Raw genomic sequence first — 18,440 nt, 5'->3', positions numbered from 1 at the left:
GGTAAAGCTTTCTTCGAATTTGGGAGAAACAAATATATTTCGTAAAGAAAATTAAGGTCCAAGTACATAAGAACCTCAAAGCCAGGATTACAGAGCCGCACTAAAATCCTGCCGTCGTTTTCCAATATAATTTGACATTAATATACCTAGCCATGACTTCAAGTAAAGAAGCGACTTGATCGAAACCCGCGTCGCAGTGGCCGAAAAATGGCTTGTGAGCTGAACATATCGCAATATTCCATTCGGCAAATATTGGAAAATGAGCTCGGGGTAAAGCCATTGAAATTTCAAAAAAGTGCAAGAACTTACACCGCAACAGAAAGAAAATAGACTCAAAAGAGCTAAAGAGTTGCCTCGCTTGGCCGAAAGTGGTAAACTACTGAATTTGGTTTTCTCCGATGAGAAAACATTCGTTGTCCAGCAGTTTGTAAACAAACAAAATGATCGTGTTTACTTTTGGTAAAGGGGTCAGCTGAAAATATGCACCTTCGATTGGCCACCAGAACTCAAGCACCGGCCATAGTGATGGTGTGGGCCGCCAAAACAGCCGATAGTCGTTCTCCGCTCGTATTAATCGACCGTGGCAATAGAATAAATGCCAAATATTATCGGGAAAATATTCTCAAGGTTGTATTAAAGCCTTGGCCACGCAAACATTTTGGTCGCAGATCTTGGACATTCCAACAGGACTCAGCGAAAATATTCTGGAGAGTACATTAAACCTTGGGAACGCAAACATTTTGGCCGCAGACCTTGGACATTCCAACAGGACTCAGCACCATTGCACTCAGCACACGTCACCCAAGAATAGTTGCAAAATGAAGTTCCTCGCTTCATTTCCAGCGCACAATGACCACCAAAATCTCCGGATACCCATTTGTTGGACTATTGTATCTGAAGTATTTTGAAAAGCAAGGTTGGCACTAAAAAATACTAAAGTGTCGATCACCTCAAGCAAGCGCTTCACCGGGAATGGGTCAAAATACCGCAGAGCAACATTCGGGCAGCGTGTGACGGTTTCATTGGCCATTTGAAGGCCATATTTCATGGCAAAGGTGACAAATTCGAATAACTCTAAACTTATTCTAAAATTTGATGCTATTTCCGACATTTTTTTGTTTTCATTCAATAAAATTTAAAACAAATTGTCAAAAATTATGGTATTTGACTTTGTTGCAGTTTTTTTTCATCTCACCCTGTATATTCTTGATCAGCATAAAATTCTAAGTCGATTTAGCCATGTCCGTCCGTCTACCCGTCTTTCCGGCTATGGAAATCACTCTAACTTTCAAACGAATTGAAGGAGATTGATAAAATTATACTCAAATGTATGTTATGTCTGCAGGACTTTTGCTATTGCAGGTCCACGTTTTGGTATAGCCCCCATATAACGGAACCTCCCGATATTCGGTATTTTAATGATTTTAATGACATTATTCATCGGAATTGTTTCAAATTTGGTATTTGAAGTTCGTAATGGATACTACAGCCTATAACAGAAAATTGTCTGCACAGGTCCACGTCTTCGTATAGTCCCCATATACGGGTACCTTCCGATATTCGGTATTTTGATGATTTTAGCGACATTATTTACCGGAGATGTTTCAAATTTGGTCTTTAAAGTTCGTAATTGATACTCCAGCCTGAGAAAGAAAATTGTCTGTACAGGTCCACGTCTTCGTATAGCCCCCAAATAACGTTACCTCCCGATATTCGGTATTTTAATGATTTTAGCGACATTATTCATCGGAATTGTTTCAAATTTGGTATTTGAAGTTCGTAATGGATACTACAGCCTAAGACAGAAAATTGTCTGTGCAGGTCCACGTCTTCGTATAGCCCCCATATACGGGTACCTTCATTATTACCGATTTTTTTAAGTTTCGCATTTGAATGTTGTAGTGGCTTATGACAAATGTTACCTATGCAGGTCCATGTCGTCGTATAGACCCTAATATGACAGTCACATTCGGTATTTTTAAGATTTTAACAGAATTTTTAAGGGCTTTTTTTGTTTTTGACAATTGCCAAATTCGTCCCAAATGGTGGAGGGTATTCAAAGTTCGGCCCGGTCGAACTTACAGCTTTTTTACTTGTTTAATTTGACTATGGAATAACTCCTTTGGGATTTCTATTATGGTTTCAGAGTCCATCTGGAAAGGACTGTTGCTGAGGCCCCGCTTGTTTATGTGTAGGGTATGGGGAAAAGAAGAGAATGTTGAAACATTGAGTTTCATGACATGACAACAAAATACGCCCGTAAGGCCTTATCTTGTAATGGCAGCAATGAGTTTAAGAGCGATAAGAAATTATTATTATTTTTTTGTTTTTTAAGTGACTACTTGTAGATTTTTTTTAATAAAATAACAAAAGCAACAACCACGACAGCAACTAAATTGAAACTTAAAGAAAGAACAAGTACAACAACAACAAAAAAGTCACATAATAATTGTGGTTCAACCGAACAAACAGAGATAAGGAGTGACATTAAAATCTTTCAACTTGCTCACCCTTTCCAAGTGGCCGGGTGGACATGGCTCGACGTTATTTGAGGGCGACCAGACTTAAAAAAAAATAAAATAGCTGAGGTTGCCCATAGACGTATAGCGCGTTTATATGAATGAAGTTTAAGCCATTTGTTTTATTTGTTTATTAGTGGCATGGTAGAAGAATACAGGTAGAAGCATCAACGCTTGGAAGTATTGAAACGTCAAAATTTTGTAAATCTTTCTTCAAAACAAATAAATAGAATTGTGTAAGTTTTTCTACAAATTTGAATTTTTTACAAATTTGAACAATTTTTCATTCAAAAATTTCAATTCCAAAATTTCTTTGACAGTTCATTGTTCCAGCAGCTGTGTCCATGTAACTACGTGTATTCTTCTACCATGATTATTGTATTCAGGGTTCCACAGTAGCTCAGGAGGGACAAAGGAGCTTGGCGTTTATTGCTCGCCCATCCTCATTATCCCTATAAAAGGCTCCAAAAATTCCACACACACCACTTACCTGATTGTAACCTGCCGCCGACCAATAATACCAGATTGTAATAACCGTATTCCAAGAAAACGAACGAAAAATCGCTCTGGTGATCTCTTAGTGGCGTTGCCGGTTGGTTCTTGTCACATGCAGACTTTTTCGGTTGAACAAAAAAAATTATGCCTGACTTCACACAAAATCAAAAAAAGTGGCTAAAAGGAAGCCTGAAACATGTCGAAGGAAAAATGATAGAAACGATCACCTAAAATAAAATTGAATCCCAAAGTCATGTATCGCCACAGAAACAGCACTCCTAGAGGCTGACCAACCAGGAGAACACTTTTTCCACAGAGAACACTTCTTGCCATTTGACCCTTAACTTAACACTTTTATTTCATTACCACCACCCTTTTAATAGGCCTTTAAGCCATTACATTTTTATTTAAACAATTTTAAAGTGGGTAAGGCCGTTATATGGGGTCCATACAAAAACGGGAACCTCCATAGGCAATTTTATACTTTACAACTACTGTGGTGCTTACCCTTGAATACGAAATTTGGAAAAAATATTTCGTGGGAAAATGTGACTGGGATTATCAAAATACCAATTATCGGTGGGTACCGTTATATGGTGGCTATAAGAAAACATAGACCTAGATATTCAATGTTCCGCCACCGGAGCTAGACAAATATGTGGAAAATGTGGTGAAGATCATAAAAATATATGGGGGCTATACGTAAACATGGACTTATACATACAATGTTCCGTTGTCGGAGCTAGAGCATATTGTGAACTATATATACCACTTTTTAGACAAATCCTCGGAAAAACGTAGCGAAAATCATCAAAGTACCGATTATCGGAAGATACTGTTATATGGTGACTATAGGAAAACATGGGCCTAGATATTCAATGTTCTGCCACCGGAGCTGGAACACATTATGACCTACAAATACAAACTTTTAGACCGTGGAAAAATTTGGCAAACATCATCTATATTCCGAATTTCGGGAGGTACAGTTATATCACCCGATATTCAATGTTCCCCTACTGGAGCTAGAACTCATTATGACCTACAAATTCCAATTTGTAGATACATCCGTAAAAAAATTTGGCAAAAATCATCAAAATACCGAATATCGGAAGGTACCGTTATATGAGGGATACACGAAAACTTAGACCTAGACATACAAGGTTCCGTCACCGGATATTCAATGTTCTACCACCGGAGCTAGAATCCATTATGGCCTACAAATTCCAATTTGTAGATAAATCCGTAGAAAATTTTGGCAAAACTCATCAAAATACCGAATATCAGGAGGTACCGTTATGTGGGGGCTATACGAAAACGTGGACCGATAAATCTCATTTTCAATACCAACAATCCTAGACACAATACAAATTTTTGTGCTAAATTTTGAAGCCCTTCATCAAATAATGTGGACTGTATCAGACAGACGGATAGACAGATCGACATAGAAATCTATGCTGATCATGAATATATACAGGGTGAAATAAAAAACTACAACAAAGTCAAACGCCATAAGTTTTACATTTTTTTTAAATTTTATTGAATTAAAGCCGAAAATGTCGGAAATAGCATAAAATTTTAGAATAAGTTTAGAATTGTTCGAATTGGTCACCTTTGACACGAATTATGGCCTTCAAAGGGCCAAAGAAATCGTCACAAGCTGCCCGAATGTTGCTCTGCGGCATTTTGATTCATTCCCGGCGAAGCCCTTGCTTGAGGTGATCGACACTTTGGTATTTTTTAGTGCCAACCTCGCTTTCTAAAATACTCCAGACATAATAGTCCAATGGATTGGTATCCGGAAATTTTGGTGGCCATTGTGCGCTGGAAATGAAGCGAGGAACCTCATTTTGTAACCATTCTTGGGTGGCGCGTGCTGAGTGCGATGCTGAGTGAGTCTTGTTGGAATGTCCAAGGTCTGCGTGCCCAAGGCTTTAATACAACCTCCAGAATATTTTCGCGATAATATTCGACATTTATTCTGATGCCACGGTCGATTAATACGAGAGGAGAGTGACCATTGGCTGTTATGGCGGCCCACACAATCACCATGGCCGGCGCTTGAGTTCTGGTGGCCAACCGAAGGTGCACATTTTTAGCTGACCTCCTTGGTAATTAAAAGCGATCATTTTGTTTGTTTACAAACTGCTGAACAACGAATGGTTTTCTGATCGGAGAAAACCAAATTCGGCAGTGCACCACAGTGCACTTTAGCTCTTTTGAGTCTATTTTCTTTCTTCGGTTGCGGTGTAAGTTCTTGCACTTTTTGCCATTTCAAAGGCTTTACCCCGAGCTCATTTTCAAAATTTGCCGAACGGAATATTGCGATATGTTCAGCTCACGAGCCATTTTTTGGCCACTGCGACGCGGGATTCAATCAAGTCGCTTTTTTACTTTTCAAAGCATTTCTGCGGATGTTGCTGTATTCTTCCGCCCACTTCCTTGAGGTCGGGCGAAACACAAAAGATTTATTCACATTTAAATGTTGGAGTGCTCTCACGATAGTCACTTGTGGTTTTCCAGCCAAACATAAAGAAATCACACTATCACGCTTGAATTCCGAATTCACGAATAACTTTTTTTCTGGAAAATTCTCACCAAAATTCTTTTGTACGCTTGTAAACAATATAATGAGCTGTCACTGCAATAATTTCAACAGCTGTCGGACGAGTGGCTTAGAAATGACAGTAGTCTGAAGTTGATTGCTGTTTTTTTCATTTCAGCGTGTATGTAAGTAATTACTAATAACACAATTTAACTTATATACTAAACACAATAATTAAAAATTTATAGTTTTAAAGGTCAGAAAATGGAAACGGATTTCGTCCAAAGCGGCAACATGTACTGATGGAAGTCATAATTTCCATGAGAACATTTGAAAATAATCACATAAGACTGAGTGAGAGCATTAAGACCATAGTCTTAAAGCTGGTCACCTCAGTCTTCTGTCTACACCGACATAGATTTGAATTCTAAGCCATGCCTTAGGTCTGACTGACGTCAAACAAATACAAATCGATCGATAGATTGGCATCAGCAAGGGTTTTCTTCAATATTTTTTCAACTGATCTGACAGTAAGGACAGTGTTTATGAATATCAATGTCTTCGTTTACAGCAGCTTCAACACCACCCATCATCAGCAGTTTGTCAGCCAGTTGTAAACATCAACACCAATGATGAGCCAGCCACCGTCGCGACTGAAACCAAAAGAAATGATGCTGTGAACATTGGATGGTCCATAAAATGATTAGAGGAGATAAGGCCATGCCTTGGGTTTTATGAAATGTGGAAGGCATTGACATGACCGCAAATTGAGAATTGAAATTTTTGAAAAAAATCTAAACATAAATCATTTTTTTTTGTCAAATGGTCAAAAAAATAAATTTCCAAAAAAATCCACCAAATTGTTTTTCTTATCAAGAGGTCATCAGATTTGTTTTCATTTAAAAATAGTTGCTCAAAGAGTAATGTTTTGAATTTATTTTTTTTTTATTCTAAAATTTTGGCAGTCTAGGAGTGACGTCATGGGGTTTGGTTAATTGAAAATATATGTAATTCATATGGAAAACAAGTTGAGTAAGATTCAGAATTCAAACTGACTTTTTAAATTTTTTTTTTTTGAGTAAAGGTCTTTTAAAAGTTCCTCTACAGGCGGTAGATCTTTTCGAGCTATCCTACGGACAGAAAATCATTATAAATTCTTCTTTCCATCCAAGTTTTTACACCTTTCTGTGTGTAGAAGAACTTCTGGAAGACATATGAAAGTTCTTCTTCACCATGAAAGGTCTTCGAAAAGGCCTTCTGTCTACAGAATATTCGTAGCACAAGATATTTCAAAATAGTTCGGTATAGAGAATACCTTTCAAAGGTCTTTTATACAAATGATGTAGAGTGAGAATGAGACTTCGGCAGATAAGACTGTGATGGTCGTGTACACACTTACCGAGAGGGCTTCATATCTGAGATCTTCAGACAGAAGGGGTGAGGCTATAAGTCCAAATGCCCAGGAGGACGAATCGGTTGAATAATCGCCAATGACGAAGTTTGAGAAAGGTGTCGTACAATGCCTGCAATGAAGAGGTGGAGAATTTTGGAATATTCCAGCTGAGAGAAAAATCCATGCGAAACAATTGAGAAGATGTCTCAGGCGTCAAATATGCAATTCCATATTGCACGTGAACATGGGAGGCTTTAAATCCTGAATGGATGGCAGCTGAAGTTGAAATAAGAATCTAAAAAGTCTGTGGCTGTAGCTATAGATACATCTGTGTCTAATAAACATGCCCAGTTATTAGAGGAAGAAAGGCAAGAAATAGTGGAAATGCGAGCAACGAACATAAAACTTGAATGTAGCCTGAAGGTTGCTGTGGATTGCAATGTTGACCTTAAAGAAATTTTGCTGTTATCGTACGTCCAGGTTCAACCAGATTTAAAATGGAAGGATGAAGTGAATGAATATAAATGCCCAGTCCTACGAAATCAAGTGCAGGAACTCAAGACCGAAATGGTGGCTACTGAGGAAAGTGCGCATGCAGTAAGTACCCAAGCAAACTACACCGTAAAGTCTTTGAAGGAGAAACTGAAATAATAACAGAATAACAGAAAATACCAGCAGGGACGAAATAATTAGAGTAGGGCAAACCACAGCTGGTTAAGTACTTGGGGAAGAAAACGAATTATAGCTGAAACGACAGCTCTCAAGTACAGGGTGAGATGAAAAAACTGCAAATTATCGAAAAATGAGCTCGGGTAAAGCCATGGAAATTTCAAAAAGTGCAAGAACTTACACCGCAACAGAAAGAAAACAGACTCAAAAGAGCTAAAGAGTAGCTTTGCTTGGCCGAAAGTGGTGAACTGCCGAATTTGGTTTTCTCCGATGAGAAAACAGTCGTTGTCCAGCAGTTTGTAAACCAGCTGACAATGTGCACCTTCGGTTAGCCACCAGAACTCAAGCGCTGGCCATGGTGATGGTGTGGGCCGCCATAACAGCCGATGGTCGCTCTCCGCTCGTCTTTATCGACCGTGGCATCAGAATAAATGCCGAATATTATCGCAAAATATTCTGGAGGGTGTATTAAAGCCTTGGGCACGCAGACCTTGGACATTCCAACAAGACTCACTCAGCATCGCACTCAGCACGCGTCACCCAAGAATGGTTACAAAATGAAGTTCCTCGATTCATTTCCAGCGCTCAATGGCCACCATGATTTCCGGAAACCAATCCGTTGGACTATTGTGTCTGGGGTATTTTGGAAAGCAAGGTTGGCGCTAAAAAATACCAAAGTATCGATCACTTCAAGCCAGCGCTTCGCCGGGAATGGGCCAAAATACCGCAGAGCAACATTCGGGCAGCGCTTGAAGGAAAATTTAAACTTATTCTAAAATTTGATGCTATTTCCGAATTTCCATCCGTCTGTGCAAATAACTCTAGCTTCCGAACGAAATAAAGTAGGTTGATAAAATTTTACTCAAATGTATATCATGTCTGTAGGACTCTTGGTAATGAAAATAGGCCATGTAGGTCCACGTTTTGGTATAGCCCCCATATAATGGTATCTCCCTATGTTCGGCAATTTGATGAATTTAGCGACATTATTCACCGGAATTGTTTCAAATGTGATATTTGAAGTTCGTAAAGGATACTACAGCCTATGACAGAAAATTGTCTGTGCAGGTCCACGTCTTCGTATAGCCCCCATATAACGGTACCCCACGATATTCGGTATTTTGACGATTTTAGCGACACTATTCACCGGAATTGTTTCAAATTTGGTGTTTCAAGTTCGTAATGGATACTACAACCTATGCCAGAAAATTGTCTATACAGGTCTGGCTCTTCGTAACGTAATAACGGCACCGCCCGATATTCGGTATTTTGATGACTTTAGAGACATTTTTTGTATTTTGATGATTTAAGCGAGATTATTCACCGAATTACCTGTTATATAATATTTTTTCCTAAGTCCTTTAATAGAAAATAAATTCAATCTAGTTTTATTCTCTCTCTCTCCCTCTCTCTCTCGCTCATTTATTATTCTCTTAATTGAAAAAATTATGAATGAAAATCCAAATACCTACTGCCTCTGGCTGCTGCTGTTGTTATCAAATCAGATGTCAAATGCATTTCACTTCGTTTCATTTCGTGTTTGAAGGAGTTTACATTTGCCGGTTTATCAGAAGATTAACTGAACGACCTTCAGCTACTGATAAAAAAAAAAAACAATAATAAAAACTGAAAACTACGTATATAGAGACATATTTGTTGCTGTATAATTTTAATCATTTTGCCGTCGTTTAAACTGCCGGCAAGTCTGCCGGTAGTAGCGCCTGCGAGAAATGAAAACGGGAATTGAAATGTATAAACAAATGTTAAAACCGATAACGGTTCAGAACTGAACGAAAAAAAACGATAAAAAGAAAACGCTGTCTAATCACGTGTAGGAGTCCATCCCACAATATGGGCAGCTACTACTGTTACAAATTTGATTTGCCATAAATATTACGGGGCCTTTTTTAATTTTAAACAAATTGTAACGAGAGTCGAAGGAGTTTGGAGATACTCCTTAGAGCTCAAAAAATAAAAAAATCAATAACACATTTTGAGTCAACACCTAAAATCGCTCCTTACCGTGAAAATGGAATTAATGTTTTTATTTACGTTGGGCGCCATTTCACAGATTTTTACGCAATATAGCATATTGTGTTATGGAGACCATTTTAAAGCACGAAACCTGTGGAAGGTGAAATTCTCCGCGATTTTTCTCAAGGGAGTGCTTGAAAAATATTTGAAAAAATTAACAAAAAAAGGAGGGTCTTTGAAATATATTAAAAAAAAATCACGAAAAAGGGAGTCCTTTGAAATATATTAAAAAAAATCTACAAAAAAAGGAGGTCCTTAGAAATATATTTAAACTAATTCACGAAACAGGTTACATATTAAACTTAACTAAGAATTTTATTCGGATCAAGTCTTTATTTATGTTGGGCGCCATTTTAGATTTGGATGGCCTAAATTTATACACCTTATATTAGTATTTTATTAAATTTTTACACCTATTAAGCAATGACCCCACAAATGGCTTTATCTCCGCCAACCCTCCCCCTTCATCCCCCAGGGCTTTATATGGGAGTGCAGTACTAAATCCACTTTTTTTTAATTTTCAAAATGCTGCTGTGAAAAGTCATTCGGCTCTCGTAGTAGTAGATAACCGCAATGTGTTGCTGTTGTTATTTGAGCGATATGAACATGGCCTCTATGGTAGTAAACCCTACCCGCAGCCGGGCGGCAACGTCATATGTAGATTGACTTTTTTCTTGATTCCGATAATTCTCGTTATCTTCAAACAAAAAAAAAAAGAGTCCTTATCAAAAAAATGTTATTTGTGTCGTCCGTCCGTTTGGTTAGTTTCGTCATCATTATTTGGAGGTGTGTCTGGCTGGTCTGGTCTGGTTGGCGGTCAAGCGGGCGGATAGATGGACGGATGGATGTGGTTGGGTTTTGGCGATTTCCTTCATCGCTGCCGTTGCTGTTGTTGTCGTCGCGATAACCATTATCGGAATTCTATATAGGAAAAAAGAGAGAGGGAGCGAGAGAGCGAATTAGAGTATGGGAATGCCTTCCTCATATTTGCAAAATAATAATGTACCCTTATGATGGCCGGTGCCGCTGCTGCGGCTGCTGCATCTATCCGTGCTATCGCTTTTTATTTTTTTTCTGTTGCGATCGGTCACTATGACAAAGAGGGGTTTCCTGATTTTCCAACCCATGATTTCTAATCAGTTATTGAATGACCGGTTATTGTTTGAAATAATATTTAGAAATATTCGTTTTTTTTGGTGCCACATTGAACTTGAACTTGGAAAAAAGAGATAGCAATAGGTTTGGAATGGAAAATTAATAAAAGTGGAGGTCGTAGAAGACTCTTTGGCTCTTCAAGCCTTTTGGCAGGAAGTCCTTCAAAAAAAAAAAAAAAAAAAAAAAAAAAAAAACAAAATATTAAGAAATAATTCATGATTTCTGCCCTGTTAATCACGTGTAATATACATATATTTCGAATGTCATTTTCTTGAAAACTATTAAACCTACACATACGGTTTATTCTGAGATTAATAGTGAAATTTTGTGTAGAATATTTCTTCTTTTGACACTTTTTGCCTAAAAGGATATCTTATGTTACTAACGTGCATCAATTCAAAAAAGGTCAAGGGAAATTTTATGAAAAATGGGAAATAATTTTACCTTTTTTGGCAATATTGATGAAAATATTTTATTGATATATAATGCCATGTTTACGTTAGAACTTTTTGTAGGGTTAACCTACTTTGAGAGGATTTATTTGAAGTAAAAATAATGGATATGACAATTTAAATCCAAACCCAGTGGGTTAACCCTCATATATATAAACGTACTATAATGGAAATATAGATTTCTTTACTTTGGCAACCCATAGTGAAATTTTATGGACAATAATTCTTTCTTCAATACTTTCTCCAAAATGTGAAGTTTTAAGGGAGATTTTGACTTATATTCGAGACGTGTTTAATTGGCAGTACAAGACGTAAACACATAATTTTCACTTGTTATACACAGATTTTCGAATGAAATTTTCTTAAAATCTGTTAGACGTAGATATATAGTTTATTCTGAAATTCATAGTGAAATTTTGTGTAGAATATTTCTTCTTTTGACATTTTCCGACTAAAACGACATTTTACGGTACTTTCCTGCATTAATTCGTAAAAAAACGAGAAGGAGTTGGTAAAAAAAATTGAAATTTTTGTTGTCTTTTTTTTTTTTTTTTTTTTTTTTTTGGCTACATTGATTAAAATAATGGAAATAGAGATTTCTTTTCTTCAGTGACTCATAGTGAAATTTGGTGTACAACAAGTCCTCCTTTAACATCTTCTTCAAAAACTGATGTTTTAATGGAGATTTTGACTTAGATTTGAAACGTGTTAAATTGACAATAAAAACGTAAACACTCAACTTTAACTTGAAATTCATAGATTTCGAATGGAATTTTCATAAAACCTGTTGAACCTAGATATATTGTTTATTCTGAGATTCATAGTGAAATTTCGCGTAGAATATTTCTTATTTTGACACTTTTTGCCTAAATCCAAATTTTATGTTACTTTCATGGATAAATTTGAACCAAGGTCAAAAATATGTTTTTGATTTTTTTTTAAATATCTTTGCATTTTTTGGATAAATTGATTCAAATATTTTAAAGATATATAATGGAAATATAGATTACTTTACTTTGGAGACCCATACTGAAATTTGGTGTACAATAATTCGCCCTTTAATACTTTCTCCAAAAATGATGTTTTAAGGGAGATATTGACACAGATTGGAAACGTGTTTAATTGGCAGTATAAGGCATTAAAACATGATTTTCATTTGTAATACACAAATTTCGATTGAAATTTTCTTAAAATCTGTTCAGCCTAGATATATAGTTTATTCTGTGATTCATAGTGAAATATTGTTTAGAATATTTCTTTTTTTGACATTTTGCGCCTAAAACCAAATTTTATGTTGCTTTCATGCATAAATTTGAACCAAAGTCAAAGAAATTAAAAAAAAATGTTTTTACATTTTTGGCTAAATTGATTCAAATATTTTAAAGATATATAATGGAAATATAGACGTCTTTACTTTGGAGACCCATAGTGAAATTTGGTGTACCATAATTCGTCCTTTAATACCTTCTCCAAAATATGATGTTTTAAGGGAAATTCTGACTTATATTCGAAACGTGTTAAATTGACAGTAAAAGACGTCAACACACAACTTTCACTTGTAATACGTAGATTTTCGAATGAAATTTTCTTAAAACCTGGTGAAGTTAGATGTATAGTTTATTCCGAAATTCAGAGTGAAATTTTGTGTAGAATAATTCTTCCTTTGACACTTTTTGACTTAATCGAAATTTAAAGCTGCTTTCATGCATAAACTTGAATCAAGGTCAAAGAAAAATGTTTGAAAAAATATTATTTTTGAAATATTTGTTTCATTTTTTGGCTAAATTGATTCAAATATTTTAAAGATATATAATGGAAATATAGATTTCTTTACTTTGGGAACCCATAGTGAAATTTGGTGTACAATAATTACTTTCTCTAAAATATTATGTTTTAAGGGAGAATTTGACATAGATTGGAAACATGTTAAATTGGCAGCAAAAGACGCAAACACATAATTTTCACTTGTAATGAAATTTTTTTCGAATGAAATTTTCTTAAAACCTGTTGAACTTAGGTATATAGTCTATTCTGAGATTCATAGTGAAATTTTGTGTAGAATATTTCTTCTTTTGACACATTTTGCCTAAGACGAATATTTATGTTACTTTTCTGCATCAACTCCTAAAAAGGCCAAGAAGGAATTGTTGAACAAAATTTGGAATTTTTTTCGAGTTTTTATTTCGCTTGAAGGTGAATTCTCCCAAAAATTCGAATCGAAATCGTGCTGATAACCTTTTTTGAGTGTGGGAATAACGGAAACACCAACAGCAGCGCGGTGGCACCATTTGCCGCTCCATTTAGTTAACTGTGCGTTGGGTGATCTTAGGCAGCAGCAGAACCAGCAGCTTAATTACATTCACCCCACCACCTTAAAAAAACATTGAAAAATTTTTTTTGGAAAATTCTTATTTGAAATGTACAACGAAAGTGTGGACATCACACGCAAAGGTATTAGAAAGTCATGGGCCATGACATTGGCCAGGGCGATGATGCGGGCAGCTCACGTGTTATGATGACATGTTGCAGCACGTTATCAAAGGTAGCAGAAGAAGCTAGTGGCCTTATCATTTGCAGCTGTTCGGCCCGGAGGTGGTCACTGGTTTTGCGGTTTACTCCCCCGCCGGCATAAAGTCTGCAGTCTTCACTTCTCCCTCCCCTCCAACCCCAGGGGAAAAATGTGCAAAACCCTTTTGTCAAAGGGAAATTCAATAGTTTCCATTCTACTCATTTGCATATGGTGGGTTAGAGGGTAAGTGAATGTCTGTGTGTGTGTCTCAATGTCCAATATGACAATTTGCCGTTTGGGAAAAACTTTTGCCAGTTGGAAAAAAAAAGAAATGAAAGGCAGATACCAGGCCTGCTGCTCAGTTTAGCCAACAACACGCTCAACCATCAGCAGCGGCTTCGTCAATATTTCATGCTCACACCCTCCGCACCGCACTTGAGACTAGCGAAAGAGTTGTCATCCATTTATGGCTCATAAATGACGAGAACGCCTACGAAATCCCATAAAATGATCCATGTAATGCTTGGTTTACCACCAAAAAATCTCCGAAAATCAAAACACACATGGCCCCGAGAGTCCATCCATCCAACGATTTCATTTTTCTGGTGACAATCTAAAATTTCATAGATGATCATCATTATGTGAAATGAGTTGTCCCATGTGGGATTTCAGCTAACGACAACAACAACAACAACAACAAGTTCTGGTGCACAAACACACCAACACACATAGAGGCACATAGAATATTGAAACATTTTGTCAAACGCCCCTTTAATCAGTTTAAGCTCTCACTTAGATACTTGCCAAAGCAAATGATTAGCCCTCACCCTCACCGCGATGAGTGTTGGTGTCGTCCGATTTGTTCACGATCACACCGCAATCCACACCGCATCAAATTGATCTCTTTATTGAGCGTGTGTTTCCCCTAACATTTGCCTCTCACTCTCTCTCCCTCCCTCTCTAGGCAGGGATGTGTCCTTTCAGCCATATTTGTCATGTGATTATGGCCAAAATCCCCAAAGTTTTGGAATTTATTTTTGACTTTGACCTTAAATCTTGGATTAATATTTCACCCTTTGGTAGATCGATTATGGGTGAAGGGTTCACAGGTAATCAGCCAGCCATTTGGCGTATAAGAAAAAAATATTTTTTTCTTATTTGGAAATCTGCAGGGGAGGAAACAATTTAATATTCCTGCGGGTTCGAACATTTTTATTATTTTCCATTATTGTTGTTGTCGGAATGCCTGTTTCAAGGCAGCGTTTCTAGAAGTACAATTTTTTTTTAAATTATTCAATTTCAAAATAATATAAAAATTGACAAATTTAGTTCGGAGATCGGTTGATTCTTGCAAAGAAATTCTTTAAAAACCCGGGTTTAAGGCTCAAAGAGAGAGAGAGAGTGAGAGAGCATAGAAAACATTCTTGAAAATATTTTAAAAATTCCATGAGGAGAGAGATTGGAGAAACGTCTTGAAAAATGCATTCAAAATATCCATCATAAGGGAAAATATATCTGAAAAATTCTCGAGCATGGACAATTCTGTAAAATATCCACCCTGAGAGAGCAAGGAAAAATAAACGGTTGTATCCCTGAGAGTTGTTGAAACAAACGTTAACAATCCCCAATTATGGCTCTGATAGAGATTGAAAAAAATCTCTTAAAAACTCTGATTAACGTCAGAAAGAGCAGGAAAAAATCTTTAAGAAATCCGCGATTGTGTGAGCTAAGGCGCTTGAAAAAAATATTTGAAAATAATACTCGCTGAGGGTGGAGGAAAAATTCTTCAGAAAATCCATTCTGAGACTACAGGAAAAGATCTTGAATAAATGCTTTATTAGGGATCTGAATACGATTATGGTACGAAAGTGTCATTGCAAAACTATTTAAAAAAAATCCACGTTTATAATCTTTTTTAAAGTTCTGAGAGGACCTAAATGTGTCTCTAAAAAATCCATAGCTTAAAAAAAATGAAACAGAAATACGTTGAGAGGTAAAAGAAAAAATCTTCAGACGAGGGTGAATGAAAATTTCTTAAAAAAAAATATTCATGTTTACAATGTGCGACAAAATATTTTTTTCTTTTTTTCAATAATTACGGGGAAAATCCACCAGATTATGAAAGTAGAGGTAAACAAGTACGAATTTGGCAATTTTCAAAAACACTAAAATCCGTTAAAAATTCTGTTAAAATCTTAAAAGTACCGAATGTAGCTGTTATTTTAGAGTCTATACTACGATATGGACCCGTATAGGCCATTACAATATTCAAATGCGTAACTTGAAAAACCAAATTCGGTGAATAGTGTATCTAAAATCATTAAAATACCGAATATCTGGAGGTACCGTTATATGGGGGCTATACGAAGACCCGGACCTGCCCAGACAATTTTCTTTCTTAGGCTGAAGTATCCATTACGAACTTCAAATACCTAATTTGAAACAATTCCGGTGAATAGTGTCGCTAAAATCATCAAAGAACCTAATATCGGGATGTACCCTTATATGGGGGCTATACCAAAACGTGGACCTACATGGCCCATTTTCAATACCAAAAGTCCTGCAGACATAAAATACATTTAAGTAAAATTTTATCAATCTACTTCAATTTGTTCGGAAGCTAGAGTGATTTCCACAGACGGACGGACATCGCTAAATCGACATAGAATTTTATGCTGATCAAGAATATATATACTTTGTGGGGTCTAAAATGTATTTTTCGAGGTGTTACAAACGGAATGAAGATCCTCTAGCAATTTTCTAGAAGATCCTCTAGCAAGTTTTTCCATAATTTTAAACCGGGTAGAAAATGAAGGACCACAATAATCCTGCAATGAATACCCGTTCCAAAGAATTAAGAAAAATGTGTGGATTCTTGGCTCCCCAGGGCAAAAAGCAACATTTCAATACTCTTTGATTCGAATTTCGAAGGGACCGACCGGACCATAGGTTTCATTTTGTTCGAGAAATATATATTGTTGACTCAAGTGAAATATACACATGTATACATTAGGTGTGTATATAACCAGGGGAATGTACATATATGTATGTATGTATGTATGTGCATACATATATTGTACATAGCTTAAATATACATATATACATATGTGGCGCGACTTGAACCCAAAAGACTTGAAGAAAACAACACAACGAGTTCATTTTGTTTCTTATCAGCAAAAGCAACAGCAAGAACAACAACGACAACAACAACCCAAAGCCAGCCTGTGAGCCCTGCCTGCCTGCCTGCACTGCATTTATTTTTTTCTGTTTCGAACCAGCAGCAAAACGCTGACGAAAACGAAGAAGAAGCCAACAACAGCCATACAAAGTGCCAGTTTAATGGTTGTATGTATGTACGTATGTGTGTATGTATGTTTGTGGAAATGTCATCGGTACAAATGTACAATGAGCTCAACGAAAAAATAAAAACAAAAGAATGAAGAAAATAAAAAAAAATTATAAAACGCGCTTAAAATTCCGTCTACTTGTTTTGTTCGCTCGGTCAGCCAGCCTGCCATAATGGTTTGTTGCTGTTGTTGTTGTTGCTGGCCCGTTGCGACTTTCTTGACTTTGTTTTGTTTTAAAAAAATGAAACAAATTCATATGTTTTTCCACAATTCTAAAGAAATCTTTTCGTTTTTTTTGTTTCTTTTTTTATAAATCATTCAAGAATGTAATGAAATCGAAGTGAAACAGAAGAAGAAGAAAAAAAGAAGAACAACAACAAAAATCATCATCACCAACATCAACGTCAACAACGACAACACAAAAGAGTCCCCGAGATTTTAATTTTTCTGTTTGTTGTCGTTGTTGTTTTTTTCATATATTTATATTTTTTTGTAGTCTACACTTCCTGTCAAAGTTCAGTTGGGCGTTTTTTTTTCATTTATTTCATGTTCTTTTTTTGTAGTTTTATAAAAAAAATAATTAACTTTTTTTTACATATTCTTAATATGAGCTGTTAAAATGCAATAAACATATTACATATATACATACACACATACATACAAACGTGTGTATATATATAATTGTGGTACATCCACTTAAAATGGATTTTTTGTTGTGATAATATTGAATTCGTAAAGTATATGAGCCATCCAACCATTCAGAACCCAAGGATGATTGTTAAATATATTTTGAAATTCATTTTTATTTTCCTATTTTTTTTTTTAAATAACAAATATCTTTCAGTTTTTGGATTTTTTTGATATTTTCCATTATTGGATTTAATAAAAATATTTTTCAAAAACATTATTGAACACAGTTTCAGTTTAGTTTTAGCCTGGCGTAATAGTTTTTGTTTCTACCTTAAAATCTAAAAATCCTTGAAATCGGATTTATCCTTAATAGGAGACTATTTCAAAAAAATGCACTGATATTAGAAGACCTCCTGACCAACAATCTTGGATATTTTAAGAAATATTTTTCAATCATTGGTTTTTAAAGATTTTTTAATGCAAAGCAAAACATAACTAAAATTTTAAATTATTAGGAATTTGTATTTTAATTAAAATTTGGAATTTAAATAAAAAATCGAGCAGACTTCCCATCCCAAAAGTGATGGATTTTTTTTTCAGAAAAAAATTTGGAGGATCTCCTGACCAAAAATCATGAATTTTTTAAGAAATACAGGGTGAGATGACAAAAACTGCAACCAAATTCAGACCGCTGT

This window comes from Musca domestica, unplaced genomic scaffold (genome assembly GCF_030504385.1).
Source record: "Musca domestica strain aabys unplaced genomic scaffold, Musca_domestica.polishedcontigs.V.1.1 201, whole genome shotgun sequence".
Classification (NCBI taxonomy): Eukaryota; Metazoa; Arthropoda; class Insecta; order Diptera; family Muscidae; genus Musca; species Musca domestica.
The sequence above is the reverse complement of the archived record's forward strand: the minus strand, read 5'-3'. Positions refer to the sequence as shown.